Below are 18,206 nucleotides of genomic sequence, written 5' to 3'. Positions count from 1 at the left end.
GTATGGTGAATGTGCACACTTCCCACAGACCTCAAATGGCTTTGTGATTTAAACCCGGGGTGCTGAATCTATGAGGTAGTAATGCTCACTGTACTACCCTAATAATAGTGTGACACACTGAAGATTCTTCCCCACCCGCCAAAATCTATTACAAAAAGAGATAGGTCCGTAAGTATTTGGACAATGACAATTTTCATAATTTTGGCTCTGTACATCACCACAAAGGATTTGAAATAAAGCATTTAAGATGCGAGTGAAATGTACACGTTCAGCTTTAAGGGATTTACCAAAAATATCGTATGAGCCATGTAGGAATGACAGATATTTTTTTATATGTGGCCCCTCTATTTTCAGGGGCTCAAAAGTATTTGGACAAACTAACAATTATAAATATAATGATCATTTTCAATATTTGGTTGAAAATCCTTTACAGTCAATGACTGCCTGAAGTCTGGATAGTTATTGACAGACTGTATAAAAGCTATGGGGCACCATGGCTGTTCAGGCGCATAACTTTCAGCCTTAGATTATTTTGGGTACTACGATTTTCTACCCAAATCCCAAACATATGCCTGTTACAATAATTAGCAATTAACTGAATAAGTGTGTGTGCGCCCAAAAGGTATCTTGCGTTAGACTGGCACCCACTCCAGAGTCATTTTTTGCCTTACCATTAATACTGGCAAGATCAATTTTGGCTCCCCAAGAACCCCAAATTGGATAAACAAGCTAAAAAAATGGAAGGCTGCACCCTACTATCTCTCATGTTAATACAATAAGACTCAAGCTAGTAGCTTTGATTTTAGAGTTAATCAATAGGTTAAATTTTAACACTTTACATTGGTCAATTTTGTATAGAATATATTCAGTGGCAGCTTTAGCAGGTACCTAATACCATTTAGCATGTTAAACCTGATAGTGAACTGTGTTTACTCCAGTAGGTTTCTTTTGGTGTAGCAAATTAGCTGGTGATTGAGATCTGGAAACTGTGAAAGTCATTGCATTAATTGGGTTTCACTGTCATATTTTGAGAACCACTCCAGACTATTAATGGCATGTTACATTATCGTGATGAAACAAAAAGATTAGCTGATAAGCATGCTGGTGCAAAGAAGGGATGTGCCCAATCAGCAATGATCTTCAGATAATCTGTGGCACTTAATTAAATATTGCTAAAATAAAAACATGAATCACAAACAACTATATAATTGATCAGACCAGGCAACACTGTTCCAATATTCCCGTATTTGTGTTTTTTAAATTACCTGCTATCCCCCAAAAGCCCCCTTTTTTAAACTAAGCCATCCATAATGTAAATCAACTTGTTCATTCCAATATGGTTCTTTTGGTGCTACTGCCAATCTCCTCTCTTAGCAGACTGACTATAGACTTGTAATACATTGTGCCAACCTCTTTCACTGAAGATCCATTCGAAGTTTAAAAGGTCAACTTATTTTTATGACACCCAAGACTTTGGCATTTCAGAAAACCATAGCACGACCACTTTTTCTAATCAACACAACATTATACTTGGTACCCACTGCCATGCAGTAATCCTTTCAGACCTGCTTAATTCAAATCAGGGTAGCAGGAGCCTATCCTGGTACCACTGGGCACAAGACAGGAAGAATGGATGGAAGGGTGCTGGGGCCCACTTATGTATACCGTATACATACAAACATACAGGACTGCCATTTCTAAATCAACAAAATAGTACAACTAGTATCCACTTCTGTGCAGTAACCCTAACATTTCCAAACCTGCTGAATGCAATCCCAGTCAGCAGGAGCCTATCCTGGTAGCACTGGACACAAGGCAGGACATGGCACTAGGGCCCACTTATATTATATATATATATATATATATATATATATACACACACACACATACATATACAAACACACAGGGCCAATTCTCAATTGACAGAGACACATCATTGGGATTTAGGAAGAAAAGACAACAAAGTGTACCATGCAGCAATTTGAGACATTTATATCTTTAGTATTTCTCATTTTTACTTGATGTGAATGGGACAGCTGCACAGTCTGTTGAGAGACATAGTCTACTCCAGGTTTAGAGTACAATTGTTCCACCAAAATCAGTTACAAACAGATAAACCAACTATGGGGCAGCATGGTTGCACAGAGGTTAACTTTCTGCTTCATAAATTGTTAGGCACTGCAGTTTTCCGACCACTTCACAAATATCAATTCAGAGAGTTGCTAATTAAACTGCATTCATTTCATCAGGACATTTTTAATTACATTTCCTTGCTACACCCACCATACAGAACGTTCTGTAAAGTAGCAGATATGCAGCTTAAGCAGTGTTTTAGTTCCAACACTCTCTTCAGTGCCCCCAGTTTCCCTCCAAATGTTACTATTTTTAGAGTCACTTTAACATCATTGATAGATACATACACTAGATCAGGGGTAGGCAACGTCGGTCCTGGAGTGCCACAGTATGTGCAGGTTTTTGTTCCAACCCAGTTCCTTAACGAGAACTCAATTATTGCTGATGAAGCACATATTGCTTAAGTGACATTTTAATGCTTCATTTTAGTGGTCTCGCTTGTTAAGGTTCTCCAACCTTAATTGCTTATTTCAATCTTAAACTGCTGCATTCAGTGTTTTAATTGCTCCTTATTAGCAATAAGATGTAAAAGACAAAGCAGCCAGCAGTTCTCCAGCTAGCTTTTTTCCAATTACATCTGTGTGTGTTCATCATGCACGGTTTGATTTAATAAAACACTTAATAGAAAAATGTGACAGACTGAAAATGATCTGTTTTAGGCTTCAAATCATTTGGATGATATCCTTGGAAAGGAAAAAAATCTACGATATAAAAGCCTTACATTGCACAGACTAACAAGCCATAAAATTAAATAAGGTCTGAGATTGGCAATGATTGGTTTCTAATTAAGCAATTGGGTTGGAATGAAAACCTGTAGCCACTGCGGCTCACCAGGACCGACATTGCCTACCCCTGTTTTACATCTTATTGCTAATAAGGAGCAATTAAAACACTGAATGCAGCAGTTTAAGATTGAAATAAGCAATTAAGGTTGGAGAACCTTAACAAGCGAGACCACTAAAATGAAGCATTAAAATGTCACTTAAGCAATATGTGCTTCATCAGCAATAATTGAGTTCTCGTTAAGGAACTGGGTTGGAACAAAAACCTGCACATACTGTGGCACTCCAGGACCGACGTTGCCTACCCCTGCTTTAGATAAACAGCTTTTTATTGAAGAAGTGGTAGGTGGCCTTGCTGAGACCTCAGATTCAAGCTGGCTGCTTTTGTTACATACTTAAAACCAAGTCACAGAAATTCATTTTGTACAGGTAATCAAATATTACTGTTTTGACGTCAATTCGCCTTTCAGCCATTACTGACAGTAGACATTTTCCAGTATGGCCTTTGGAGGAGATTGCGTGTTAAACAAAGCAAGCCAGAACATCTCTGAATTTACAATGTGGGTCTTTTATTTTCCAAATTTGCATCTACTAGACCATATGGACACAAGTGCATACATAACAAAGTGGCATTTTTAAACCTGCTTAAATCACTTTGGGAGTGGAGGAAAAAGGGTCATTCATAGACTATTAAGGCAGCATTGTCCACAGGGCACACTCGCGAATATACTCAGATTAACCAAAAATAGCCAAATTATCCTCCCTCATCAAAATAGAGATAGGATGAATGTGCGCACTTCACAGGCAGCAACTGGCCATGTGATTTGAACCAAGGATGCTGGATCGAGGAGGTCACAATGCTCATTACCATGCTACTGCGCTGCCCCAAACAACATTTTAGAGTGATATATTGAGGAATCTTCAACACCCATTAAAATAAGTTACACACATACCAACTATGACTGCGCAGCAGCTCCTTTTCTGCCTCATATTCTTTTGAGTACTATAGTTTTCCACCCACATACCAAACGTATGCATGTTGAGTTAATTAGCAGCTCTAAATGAACCCAGAGTGAATGTGCGACTCCCGAGTCCGAGTGTATCCTGTGTTTGACGGACACCACTCCAGGGTTGCCTGCTGCCTTATGATTAACACTGTCAAGATCGGTTCTGCCTCATGTTGGTTTTAAAATGTCACATTTTCAGTTTTGTATAGTATATGCTCAGGGACAGCTTTATAAGGTACATTAACTTAACAGCAAATTGGCCCTCATTTACAGTCTAAAAAGCCTGAACTTTGGCATGGACAAATTGAAAGGAACAGTGAACTGTGTTTACTCCCAACGTGTTCCTTTAGATGTAGCAAATTTGCTGGTGATCAATCTCAATTTTAGATGCAATTTGTTTTACATCATCTCAAAGTCTTGACTAGACCGAGATCTAATAACTGGAAAAGTCACTGCATTAAGGGGATTGAATAATAATAGCATGCAATGTTAACCTGATGGGAGAAGGAAAAAAAAAAAAAAAAAAAAAAAAGCCAAGAAGGGATGTGCTCAATTTGCAACAATCTTCATTGGCATTTAAAAACTTTGCTCAACTGAAAGTGTGACTCACAAACAACACAATTAATCACACCAGACAACATCATTCCAATTTGTGGTTTTCATCTCCTACTTTAAAAAAAAAAATAAAATAAACACACCTGACAGAAGCTGTTTTGCCGGCTGCTTTACCATATACGTCACCCATGACAAGGCACACCAAATTGTGTATTTCGATATGGTTCTTTTGGCAACACTGCCACTCTCAGCAGACCAACTGTAGACTTGTAATGCAGTGTGCCAGCCTCTTTCATTGAAGGTCCATTTCCAAAACAGAAGACCATCACAGGAAGTTTGAGATGTGATGCATTTTTAAACACCCAAGACGGTAGGATTTATGAAAACCATAGCAGGGCTGACATTTCTAATCAACAAAATTGCATATCTAGTATCCTCTTCTGTGCAGTGGACCTAACATTTTCAGACCTGCTGAATTCAATCCCAGGCATCAGGAGCCTATACTGGTAGCACTGGACACAAGGCAGGAACCAGGGAGGACAGGGCACTAAGGACCACTTATGTATATACATACACAAACACAGGGCCAATTCACAATTGCCAATGAACATAAAACGCACATCTTTAGGAGGTGGGAAGAAAGGAGACTAAAACAAGTACCAGGCAGCAATGTGAGCCACTTACATTTTTAGTATTTCTAAGTTGTACTTTCTGTGAATTGGACAGCCATACAGTCTCTTGAGATCAACCTGTCCATTTCAAATACCAATGTCTGCACACTGAATGTGGTTAGTGATAGGACAGTCAGTTATATTGGTGGACTCAAGCAGATAAGTGATGAGAGGACAACTTCTTCTGGGTACCATAGTGCCTTATGATCTTTTATTAGTAAATTCTACTCCGTCTTAACAAATAGATTATAACCATCTCAGGCAGCAAAGCAGTCTAGCATTACTCCCTCATATGCAATCAAGCACGTGAATAAAATGAAAGGCTGTCTAATAGCATAAGCAGAAGCAAATTATTTACAGTGGCTACAATCGGTAATGACCTGCTGCATTGATAGACACCAGCATTTATACATTTTCTTCAGTCAAATTATATCTCCTCTATTTAAAATTCTTTATAGTAAGTGGTGCAATGTAGAGTGGAGAAGACCTAGAGCAAGTACTGCTCTGTTTCTGACGGACACTTATACCATAATGTTAAGGCTGCATATATTTAGGGTCAGTCTAAAAATATCAAACAAGTGCGAGGATAAGTGTTTCACTAAGGAGGGTGACAAGGAAATGAAGCTACTATACCCTATAAGAAATAAGACACTGCAAGAGTGCATCATTAAAACAAGAGCGCCGATATCTGAACTAAGACCATCCCTAACTTGGAATGCAGTATTGCCACTAATGGGCATATGCTGGGAAACATACCAAGAAATAGAATTGGACTTACATTGAAGAAGGAAATAAAAAATAAAGCAATTAAGGAGAACAGTTTATACCAAATATTTAAAAATGTACAAAAACAGAAGATATACAAATCCAGACACTAAACTTAGGTTTCTATTAAGGCAGCTGTCAGTCCTGAGTACCCTTTGATAAAATTACACAAGGTACTAAAAATGGCTTGTTCATCCAATCCTGTACTTGTAGGAATAAATGAGTCACAATCTGATACATCCTGGGCTGACAGTCTCTCACCATGGTACTTGGGGCATGAGGGGAGTTGGGTTTTGACTTTATCTACTTAAAAAACTGTACAACAGGGAGAGATCCTATAGTTCCACATTGCACCCCAGCCAGGCCAAAATCTTAATGGCTTGTACCTCAAGACACCAGAGAAGTTGGCATTGCTGCTTGAACATGCAGAATCTGAGGAAGGGGACATCAAGCAGAACAGGCACTGTAATATCATAATCAGTACTTTTGGGGGAAGGGTGAGCTTATTTTATTCAGTTTTGAAACTTTTTTTTTTTTGAAACCCTATTATTTTAAATTTATTCTTGTAACTTTTTTCATTGATATCCTGTAAAACATTTTAACCTACATCCAATGTATGAAAATGTGGTCTAAAAATAAAATGTTGTTGGATAGAATACTTAATCTTATATGCCATAGGCTTCAATAATAAAACTACCATATCCAAAATACTTTAGAATTTTCAAACATGTCACAATGAGGTTGGATTCCTGGTCAACCACAACCTATACTGTATATTTGCCTGGCCTTAGGTGGGGCCATACCCCATATACAATGGTGTTCTGTAATGTACTGCCTTCAGAAAGGATTAACTTCCTGCAGCCCTGAAATTACAGTAAAGGAATTACTGAAAAACAATGAATGGATGGGTGAATTCATTGCAAGAAAATCTCATTCATTTTTTTGGTTCTCTACCTACCAACCAGTACATGACATGGAGTATTTAACTATGAAGACATTCTCTCAACCAAACCTGCTTTGTTACTATACAGAAAAAATGCAAGGCAGGAAAACACACTGCATTACCACTCAATAGCACCGAAAAATAAACAGTTACTGGCAAAGACTACAAAGAAACACATGAAGACATAAAACCAAAAAGGGAAACTGTTCAACCACTATTTAGGCATTGGTCAAAGTAAAGCTTGCCTGTAAAACTGCATTTTTAATTAAAATACACTTTGTAGAAGATAGCCGCCATATTTTAGAATTTTACGGGGTTATAAGCATGATTGTCATGAACAGAAATTTGACAGGTTTCTCCATCACAGCAGATGTTAATGAATACTATTACTACTACTATACTATTTACTATATTTAAATAAAAATGTGCATCAAGAAGCCAAGAGTGAAAGTACTCGACACTTCAGTGGCATAAAACAAAGTTACTACTGGGTTTTCCCCAACGTTACACTATTTGCAATGAACATTATTAGCTCGGGGCTAAGATCTACAAGAAAAATGTTTCAAGGCTAAAATTCATATTAAAAAACAAAAAAAAAAATCATCCACAGCAGAGGACATAATAGTGCTAGAAAAAGTCCAGAAAATGACTAGGCTAATTCCATGGCTACAGGGAATGAATTATGAGGAAAGATTACAAGAGCCGAGCCTTTTCAGTTTAAGCAAAAGAAGATTAAGAGGCGACATGACTGAAGCATTTAAAATTCTGAAGGGAATTAGTACAGTGGACTGAGACTGTTACTTTAAAAAGTTCAACAAGAACATCGGGACACAGTTGTTAATGGTAGATTTTGCACAAACGTTAGAAAGTTTTTCTTCACACACAGAGTAAGTTATCAAGTAGGGTGGTAGACTGTAGGATATTAGGGATGTTGGTGTGTTTTAATAAAGATAAAACATCCTCTGTCTATGGCATTGGCGTAAGGTCTATAAGAATAACATTCTGAACTTGTTAAAGGATAAATACAAAATGGAATTACAATCAAACATTTTAAATAACTGACAGCCAACAAAGAACATTGTGTGCATAAGAATGACTTTTAACAGTTTCAAAGGACTGTGTCAATGGTGGAAAAAAAGAATAGATGTATACTGGCTGGGCATCACAAATCCCATTCCGATTTCTTTCTTAACCTGGTGTTGGATGGATTGTAAACGTTATTCTTGGGACGGTCGAGTCCAAAGGAACAACAGAGGCTTTATTACGTTAGTGGACAGTGTAGCTCCCTTCAAATAACATGCAATCTGATCCTAATTTGTGTAGACAGTCTCTTTCTGAAATATTGTATAATACCTTGCTGTGATGACACTAATCAGGTTAACATATAGTTCAGCAATAAAAATTCAGGATTTGACAAACTATCCGCAGACCACCACAACTCCATTTGCCTCAGAAAGTGAAAACCCTTTGAGATTTCACAATGATTTGATAACAGGTGGAGTTAGAAGAAGTCAATGCTCAGGAACTGAAAATGACTAATATCTTATGAGTATATTATTGCTGACCTTGAAGAGGTTCTCTGTCTCTCACTTCTAACTTCATAGCTAAAGCCTAAATCCTGAACACACTCAGGACAAGTTTAAATCTGCTTCTCTCCTGGTTGTCATAATTTTCATTATTAGTAAATTTGACCATGATAGGTGTTACCTTATTTTGCTGTACAGTTATGGGGACAAGACAGTATAAAAAGATGCACCCATCTTACCACACATGGGTTGCCTGTAAGGATATCCAGTTTCATAGTAAGTTACACTGACCCAGATCTCAGATGGTTCAAATTTCATCCCGTCAATCTGAAGGGAATCAATTTCTAATGAGAGCAGCGTAGTCAATAATTAACACCCAAAAATGTTTCAATGGCAACACAGAGGGCAAAACATTTTGGACATTCATCATCTCATGAATCCGATACAAAAGCTCAAGTGTGTCAAAGGAATCTGGAATTAAAGAGGGAACGCAAGACATTTAAGGCTTCCCTATGACTTCACTACCCCACAAGTGATTGCGACTGGGCCATAGTCAATGATAGCATCTTGTTTTTACAGGGCAATCGCACTGCAGCTGTCCTCTTAAATCACACGATTATAACAGACTTGAACAACAAGAGGGTTGAAAAGAAGTAATCAGCTAATCTGAGGAGGTTATACTGTAAGCGTGCAGGCGGACACTGGCATTTTCAAAGTTTAGGTGTGTCAATACCCAAGTAATAAATACCAGTTAAACTAAACTCCTAATCTCTTGAAATGTAGTTAAACAGATGCATTCCCACGTGCACTTTTTACAATTTCACAAGGATGGAACGCCAAATACCACGTTAGGTCTTACTGGAAGAGCCTTTTGCTAAATTTGACGTTTTTAAATGTAAACAATTGTCTAAGTTTATTTAAAAAAAAAAAAAAAAGTTTGATAAAAGTGGGTTTTAACTGGTTTAAGTCTAACGGTTGTAATCTCAATCTAAAGAAAATTATGTTCTTTATTGAATAAGAATTATTCTTAATTTGTAATATTAATACACTCAGCAACAATTCACCTAGAACCCTTCCCCCTAGGCCCCAAAGAAAGATTCTTGTGGAGACAATAAGCCATGATCCTTTTTTTTTTTATATATATATATATTATATATAAAAACTTTGGTGACAAATCTTTTTCAGAATCATAAGGGATTTTCCTGAACATTTCATTTAAAACACAAGCAAACTTGCTCGGATCTTAAAGAATGCATCCAGCTATTCTGCCAATTCTTGGATCTCTTTTTTTTTTTTTTTTTTTCCCTCCATTACAGGGCTGCGGGAAGTTGCTTCTTTTCCTAGTAGCACAGCGGTCAAAGAAATGCTAACCCTACAAGAGGAACCCATTGATTATGATTAGCACTCATTGACAGACTCACACAGGTGTGGTCAAGTTAGCTTTGGTATATGGGAAGAAGCTACAGCAGCTTCAGAAAGATCTTTGGCGGAGTGTTGGCTCTGAGGCTAGGGATCTGCACTGGCAATCGGAAGGTTGATGGTTCGAATCCCGTAAATGCCAATAGGGACTCTGCTCTGTTGGGCCCTTGAGCAAGGCCCTTAACCTGTAATTGCTGAGCGCTTTGAGTAGAGAGATAATGCAAAAGAGTTAATTAAAAAGAATTAAATCTTACAGAGGCAGAGAGCAAATAGCAATTGAAAGGTGATTCAAACCCAGCTTCTGAACCTATGCGACAGCACAAACTTCCACCCTGCCATACTTCCCCTGGAAAATGCAATTATTGAAAAGTTTAATTATCAACCTTATCTACTACAAGTACAAACAATCTTACAATGTTAAGAGTAATAATGTCCTTATAACACCCTAAGCTAAATTAAATGGCACTAGACCAAAACGTCAGGGGTTAGAAAGGTGGAAACTCATTATCATGTTGAAGAGATGTGCAATGTGCAGTTACACATGGGATAGTTAGGGTCACTGACCAGGTAGACACAGGAATATAGCCTTTGTTTTGTTTTTCATTGGAAAGTATTTAATAAATGTCTTGACTCTTGCATACTGCATATTATTCATGATTCAAGGCAAATCACTTTCTACCTTTGGAATTGTATGGCAAACAAGAAAAGACTCTGGATAGCCATATGTTACAGGCATGTTCAGATGTGTGGTCCGCAGTGAAGTTATGAGCACAAGAATGGAGGTGTCCATTCCCGTCTACAGGAAAGCAGCTGTTGTGCTTCAAGAGTAGATCCAAACTCTTTAAATACAGCAAGTACAGAGTAATCACCTAGGGACAGGAGATCATGAAACATTCACATTTGTGTCAGTTACAATCGCTAGTTACGGAATGTGCAGTGTTTAGGCAAGAAATTTACGTCCATTCTTGAGACTGTAGAAAAGTTAATCATGCATTCATTTCCCCTCCCAATCCCCCATACAGCACAATACCCTTTAATCTTTCAGTGAATGCAAGTAGAAAATGTGTATTAACAGATGTCTGAACTAACCGTTAACATAAACCTCTGCCCAAATTAGCAATTTAATGCTCTTCTTGCATTCAGCCAAAAAGAGCTCTGCAGCAAAATTAGCAAATGTGTCGCAATTTTGTTCATAACATGCTTATAATTATGCTGTTACTATTTGCAAACCCAAAGTGTACACATTTTACTTGCAAATAAATATAATCTGGAAATACTTTTTGAATAGTATTTATTGCAAGCAAAAAAAAGAAAAAAGGTAGAGATCAGTAAACAAAATAAATATTGTCTCCACTCATCAAATGTGAATATATAATTGTTGATACAAATTATTAGTATTTAGTTTAATATAAACAGACTAAACCATAGTGTATTGATTTGTGCTTCTTGCAGACAACAGACCATACAGCTATGCGTTCAATTCAAGAATGTCTTATCCAGGGTGTAATGCAGTGGTCCCCAACCTTTTTGACAGCAAGGACCACTTTATTAGATGCAAATTTTTCCATGGACCGGTTGGGGCGGGGGGGCAGTTTTATACACAATTTACATAACATTTCTATTATTGAGTAGTTCGCATACGTTTGTAACCCGATATTTTTCTTCTTTTTTTGCATATAACAAAGACATATGCTTTGCATTTGCCATTCTAACAGATTGCACATCACAAATATTAACACTGCTATTTTTTTTTCATGTCTGCCGTTTCTATAGGAGGTTGACAATGAGTTAAATTCCAATGGATGTTTTTCAAATGTTGGCAAGCAATAAGCAAAAGGTATCACTGAAAACCACAGAAAACAAAAACAGCAAAACAGTACGAGGAAAGTTCGAAGATAGAAACATTGTGTAAAAAAAAAAAAAAAAAAAATCTGTTTGGGGATCGTTGTGCAAATGTGCACAACTGAGCTGCGACCACAGATCTAACTGCTCTGTGGATGATTCGTTCAAGCATTTCAAGGTCACTTCGAAGTACATTCAGCAGATGCTTTCATTGCAACGTAGTAACGCGATTTCTATAGACTCGTGGCATATGGGGAAACTGTCGGGACCATAAAAATACTTTGTTATAATACTCACTCACCTTGGTCTCTCTCCGCGTCGCTGCAAAGCCCCGCCTGCCAAGCGTTCTGAAAAGTACTGTACGTTGCCGGCAGTTCTCTCGCGGCCCTGCTGTTGGGGACCCCTGGACTGTAGCGGAACCAAGTGTCAGAGTTTGCTTGTTGCTTTTTGTAATGTTTTAACAGAATTGTGGAAAGAGTAGAAAACTAACCTTTTATTTATAACAGACAAGACTATTGAATTATAATAACCATGTATTTTATCTGAGAACAAACCAGATACACAGCTGACCCCAATTCATATGTCAATTAAGATTATTGGAAGATACTGAACCTTCTCAGTCAACATGCAACAACACAAAAAGTTTGACTGAACAATAAGAGTAGGAATAAGGCTATATCTATATCTGTCTATATATCTATATTGTGGCGGACGGTCGGGGCCCTAATTACAAAAGTACCAGGGGAGAGAGTACTTCCAGGACAATTTCTCCCCTGGACCGAAACTACTTTAAACATCATTTTGATATCTATTCACTGAAAATCTAGAATTTTGCATACCAGTTTCGATTACGATGAACCTAAACACTGGAAAACTGTACTTTATAAACGGTTTATTGAAGAATGGCATGGCAGGGGTTTGAAAATCCTCCACAAATACAAAATTGTTTGAAGCTTCCAGTTTTTACAAATCATACAATTAAAATGCGTATATATTGTCTGGAGGAAAGCTTTGAGGGACAGGGAGGGGTGCAGAGGAACACCCAAGTTTATACTTCTCTGCCCCAGGCATGCGGGGGAGAGATTAGGAGGCAATGTTTAATCTGCAGCCCGATTATCTCCACTAACAGGAGGAGAACTTGAGTCTAGGTCAAAAATCTTACCTTATAAAGCAAAAAACTGAAAAAAAAAAAACTTTACATGGAATATGAAATACAATATGCAAAGCTCTTTTCAATATAAAAAACATAAAAAGCAGCTAGCACTTATGGGACCCTGACACAGCTGCCTTACTTCTAGATGTACTCAGAGAATCAACCACCACTGACCGTTTAAAATCCAGCCTTAGAGTTATACATTTATGACTTGGATGTCCAAAAAACAAACATTTTTCATAAATTATGTAGGAATAAAATATAGAGAAAACATCACATATAATTTTAGACTCCCACCTTTGTCAACACTCAAACAGTTCTCTAATGGCACTACAAAATACCTTACTGGGTTCTATGGTTCATCATAAAGCATGCCTTGACAAAGCATGCAAATGAAGTTGGTTCTTTGTGCTTCAAAAAACTTCCTAATGTAGAGGGAAAAAAAATGAAATTATTGTATTGCAGGCTACTTAGCAGGACACCAACAAGTTAAGAAAACCTGTACTCAGCTTGTGTTACTGTACATATGCAGCATGAGTCTTTTTAAAATTGTTATTTACTGAATGAAGCCTGTTACAGATCTAAATAAAGGTTCTGTCTGTCAGCTTTGTGGGGACGGTTCTATCGAGAACCAAAACCAGTTCCCATATGGCATCACTCTGAAGAACATCTCTGGTAACCTTGCCTTTTAGAACCAGAGCCCTTCCTGGGTGTTAGACAAAGAGCAGCCCTGGATGGAAAATCTGCACCAATGTAGCTTTCTGTGAGAGTTGAACCAAGAACAGCAATAAAATACTGTTCCTCATTTTCTGTATTTTTTGGAAATATAAAGCACATCTTTGGAATAAAAGCAACTTTCATAGAGATGTGGAATTATGTATTTAATAAAAAAATTGGTAATTCAAAGCAATTTTATACAAAAAACAGTTGAACTCAAAAAACAGTCTGCCCCTAGCTGTAATTTTGGATGCTAATTCATTATACTGCTTTTGCCTGACACAAGCATAGGTTCAGTTTAGAGTTTTCAAGAGCCTCCTGGCTAATGTATTTTTGTCCTGTTCTTCAAACTCAAACACATTTAAAATCATCTAATTAAAAAATAATATATAAAAACTATACCCAAAAATCAATCCATTCAACTTAGAACACCTTTATTCCTTTTGCAGGGTCACATACAGGTAATGCATATCCAAGCCGCAATAGCCACAAAGCAGGAAGGCAGGAGTTTTACATTGGGCCAAGAGTTACAAAGTCAATCTAACGTACTACTCTTCGAGATGTCCAAAAAAAAAAAACCCACAGGGAAAACATGAAAACTCAACATTTAAATTGCTGGGGCTGGTGAGGTACCAGTAGCAATAGATCACTGCAAAACCACTTCACCCTCAACCCAATTTCTGTGAAAAATGTAGAATTACAATGCATACAATTAATGACTACAGGAAAACCACACAGAGCTGCTAAACCCACAAGATAGCCAATATCTTGTACTCTGTATTCTCACGGTGCATAAAACTGAACTCAGGCAGCAAATTTACTCTCATTAAACAAATCTAACAGCATGTGTTTAAACGGACACAAAACATGAATCCACCGATGAAAAATAAGTATCTGCAAACTTGACGCAGGAAGCAACACAAAGTTGTAAGGCTATTTGATGCTTCACATGCCACTGAAAATTCACCATTTTCATATACTGGACATGGATAAAAAAAAAAATACATAAGTGGAACAGGAATTAATACATTAAGGATGTGAATTGGTTAAAAATCTTTTCAAGATGTACTCCTTCAGGAAGAACAAGACTGTAGTGCAAATTAACCAAAAGTGCCAGGTTACACTGGAAACAATCCACACTTTTGTATTGTGCAACTGATCCCACATTCTATTAAAATCAGCTATCCTATCAGGTTTACTTTTCCTATTCTTTTTAGCTAGGGGTGTTTTGTTTATAAAAACTGCTCGATTCTGCTATAATGTTCAATTCTGGGTTACAGGAACTGGAAACTACCCAAGCAACTTCGGAGGGGGCGCACGCGCATACATAGGGAACCAAATTAGTCACATAAAAAAAAAAAATCACATACGTAACTCAACACGCCTTTCACTGGAATGTGAAGGGAATAAGAAACCCTGCAAATCCACATAGCGTCGTATATTAATGCTATAATTGCGGGTCAACAACAATAAAGCACGGCAAAACAAGAAAATTACCGAAATTCACATGTGGGTACCTAACAAAGAAATTGCGAGATGTTTTTTGTATTTGGGCTTACAGAATTGGTAAAAAGGTATAAAATCTTAAATGAAACCCGGATAATGAACGTGGGGCAAAAGGTGTACAACAGATGCAGTATCAGGTACCCTCACTTTCACAGACCACCCGTTTCCTCTCCCTAGTTCAATACTATCCGCACAGAATACAAGTTTATACCCATCCACGAATAATCCTCATGTACCCAGACCAGTTCTGTACTACGTTTAATTGTGACGAGCAGATTAGTAAAATTTTAATCTGCGGCGCCGTGTAATATTAAATACGATAGTTTAACGTTGAAATTCAGTCTCGTCCCTGTGCATATTTTACACGTATTATCTGATGCTGTAAAAATGTATGCACAGTATAAGTCGTCTAGAATTTTGGTTCGATGTCAAAACCCTTAATACTGCACGTGAAATAATCCGTCGACCCGTGTGGCTAGAACACGCACTACGACACGTCAATCTATAACGTTTTATTAACACAGAAGACATACAAAAATGGCTATTGAACACTGACAAGAATTTTGCCTGTTTTTTTTTTTTTGCATTCATTTACCTCTTCATAATCATTAAACGCACCGACAATTACCAACTATCTTTTACTCTATTAAAAAATAAAGATGTGAAATATGAATGATAGAAATCGATTGTCAATAAGTGCTATGCACTTTTTAGTGTGCACTTTGCTTAAAAAATGTTTTTTCTGCGCTTTAGAAAAACATTTAAATACATTCACGTTGTTAATAGTATGTTGCTTAAACACACTGGATATTTTGACTTTGGACACAGCGTCAATTATTACACGGAAAGGGAATGCTCGACGTCTCGGAAATGTTATCCCGGGGTGGTGAGGCATAGCAAGAAAGAAACCGAAAATATTCCTCATCCCCGCCGAACTAAAACAAAAATTAATAAAATGTGAATACTTGGGGAAAATGGGTCTACAAACTCTGAACTTAAGGTTCGTGGGGGTAAAGTCAGGTACGCCAGGGTCCCTAATCTTAAAAATTTAGAGTAGGTGCCTAATCTTAAAATAGTGTATGGGCGTCTCATTTTAAAAACAAGTGGCGTCCGCTTTAATTCGGGAAATGGCAAGGCCTTACACTCGACCTTTAAACATCCTATATCAAAAGGAAAAGCACACTTATTGTGTTTCTAAGTCATTATATTAAGGGAAAGGAGCCTAAACGAGAATGTGCGCAACTTTCGTGACTTTTTCCATTTCTTTAATTTAATCTGTAACCAAAATACAAGTCTGATTGCGTTTTAAACAAAAATATTAAAATAACAAACACTCCAAACATATTACAAAACGAGCATCCCCTTTTTTTCTTAACCCACCTTTTGTATTTACGGTTCACGGCGAATTGTAGCCTGCTTCGCTACCCCCGGACGTTAAGTCAAAAACCGGCCCTGATCAGAAAATCAGTTCACCGCAGGCCATACACGAGACTTATTAAGAGTCACCAATCATCAGAGACTACAAACTTGCGAACATGAGGGGTAACCGGAAATGCCAAGGGACCAGCGTTGAGCCCGAGAACTGAAACAAGCTCTCCAGGGCTGATGGATAACAACGGTAAACGTGGTGATAATGGGTGCACTGCTGTGTATACATCCCTATTAACCAAAGTCCACGTTTCCATTTTATTTATTCATATTGGTTAACATTACCAGTTTGATATTGAAGTCATTTGGCCTCAGGCATATCCAGTAAGCTAATTAGAGATGTTAACTGATGAAACTGATTAAGTTTCGTATACCGAGACAATGCAGCGGCAGGTTAAGACGCGAGGAGCGCCACTCATTGAAGACTGCCTTCAGCCTGTGTTCAATTAGCGCAATTGAAGGCATTTAATATCTGTTAACTGTTTTTAAAAAGCAATGTTATAACATAACACTGACATATATTTTAGGATTTTACCTGAACTGCATATTGTATGCCTGTGCTCAAGACCATATTTTTTTTTTATAAAAAGAATCAGCCCTGTCTTGTACCTGTTGCTGCTTGAGTCGTATTGCAGTTAGCTATTGTTAGCAATCAGTGTTAAAATTATATAACATGGAATAATTACCAACATTTGTCATTAAATGAAGGATTTTTAACAAAAGTTTAGTTAACATATATAAAAAAACAACTTAATACTTACACATGTCGTTCGGACACATCTCATGTAACGCTATACAGACGGGTTATAAATATAAGAGATTTCTTCAGTAGCACGCAAAGGGGCTCGCTTAACAGAAAGTAGTCAGTTGGCTTGACACCGAATAACGTAGTCACGGACAGCAGGCTGTTACAGTTAGAGAGCGGCAGTGAAACTTTGACAAATCTACACTGTAAATACAAGAGTAAAGGGCGGCACAATGTCGTTTGTTTATCAGTTGCGCAGCGCCATCACTTGATATACCGTCGAACGCCCCCTTCCGGATCTTCTATTCCAGATTACCATCATTTCGGTCTCGCTGCTGTAGGGATGCGTCTCGGCGCACTGTCCCTGAAGGCGCCGTGTAGGAGTTGATTCCTTCTTAACGGTTACGTGCACGACATGCTGAAGCACAAGATAAACTGAAACGTATACAATGCACTCGAAATGTTTTTTTCTTTCAAACACTTTAAGCTAATATATAACATAACTGTAATGTACTTAAACTTACTTCATTCGCCAGCTATATGCAATAAAGTAACAGTGGGGAAGTTATGGAGGTGGTGAATTTGCGTGTACAGTTCTGTTACGTTTTTAACATCTAACCGTGCGGAGGTGTGCTCAAGTACATCTTATTGGCACGGCCGTGATGTTATCCTGGAGGACTCCGCACATGCGAAGTGTCACACAGAATACGCTCCTCCTCATTTTACAGATAAATTCAGTGAAATATGAGGATTTACAACACAATTAATATTCTGCCATTCCACTCTCAAACCTTTTTACTACAATTCATGTTCGCGTTGTGTTTTGCCTGTATCGCATACTCTTAAAAATAAAGATATCTGAGGTTCTTCAGAGGGAGGCCATATAGGAACCATTTTCGGTTCCCGAAAGACCAATCCACATGAAGGTTCCATAAATAACCTCAGTTTATTAAGACCTATAACAGTCTCTATACGGTAAATAACTGAATAGCTGGTAACAGATTTGTGAAATAC

General features: G+C 37.7%; 1 protein-coding gene across 4 annotated transcripts in view; it reads right to left on the bottom strand.

Moving 5' to 3' along the window:
* The window catches only part of LOC114652149 (beta-1,3-galactosyl-O-glycosyl-glycoprotein beta-1,6-N-acetylglucosaminyltransferase-like), a 38,582-nt gene extending 21,065 nt beyond the window's left edge, over positions 1–17,517 (bottom strand). For 2 of the 4 annotated variants that reach the window (XM_028802376.2, XM_028802381.2), the window contains exon 1: positions 17,209–17,517. The gene's annotated coding sequence lies outside the window, so the exon portion shown is untranslated. Of the gene's footprint in view, positions 1–16,399; positions 16,508–17,208 lie in introns of those variants that run through there. The other 2 variants (XM_028802382.2, XM_028802378.2) reach the window with 2 other exon arrangements.
* Between the last annotated feature and the right edge of the window lie 689 nt (positions 17,518–18,206).

This window comes from Erpetoichthys calabaricus, chromosome 5, assembly GCF_900747795.2.
Source record: "Erpetoichthys calabaricus chromosome 5, fErpCal1.3, whole genome shotgun sequence".
In the NCBI taxonomy this organism is placed as follows: domain Eukaryota; kingdom Metazoa; phylum Chordata; class Cladistia; order Polypteriformes; family Polypteridae; genus Erpetoichthys; species Erpetoichthys calabaricus.
The sequence above is the reverse complement of the archived record's forward strand: the minus strand, read 5'-3'. Positions and strand labels throughout refer to the sequence as shown.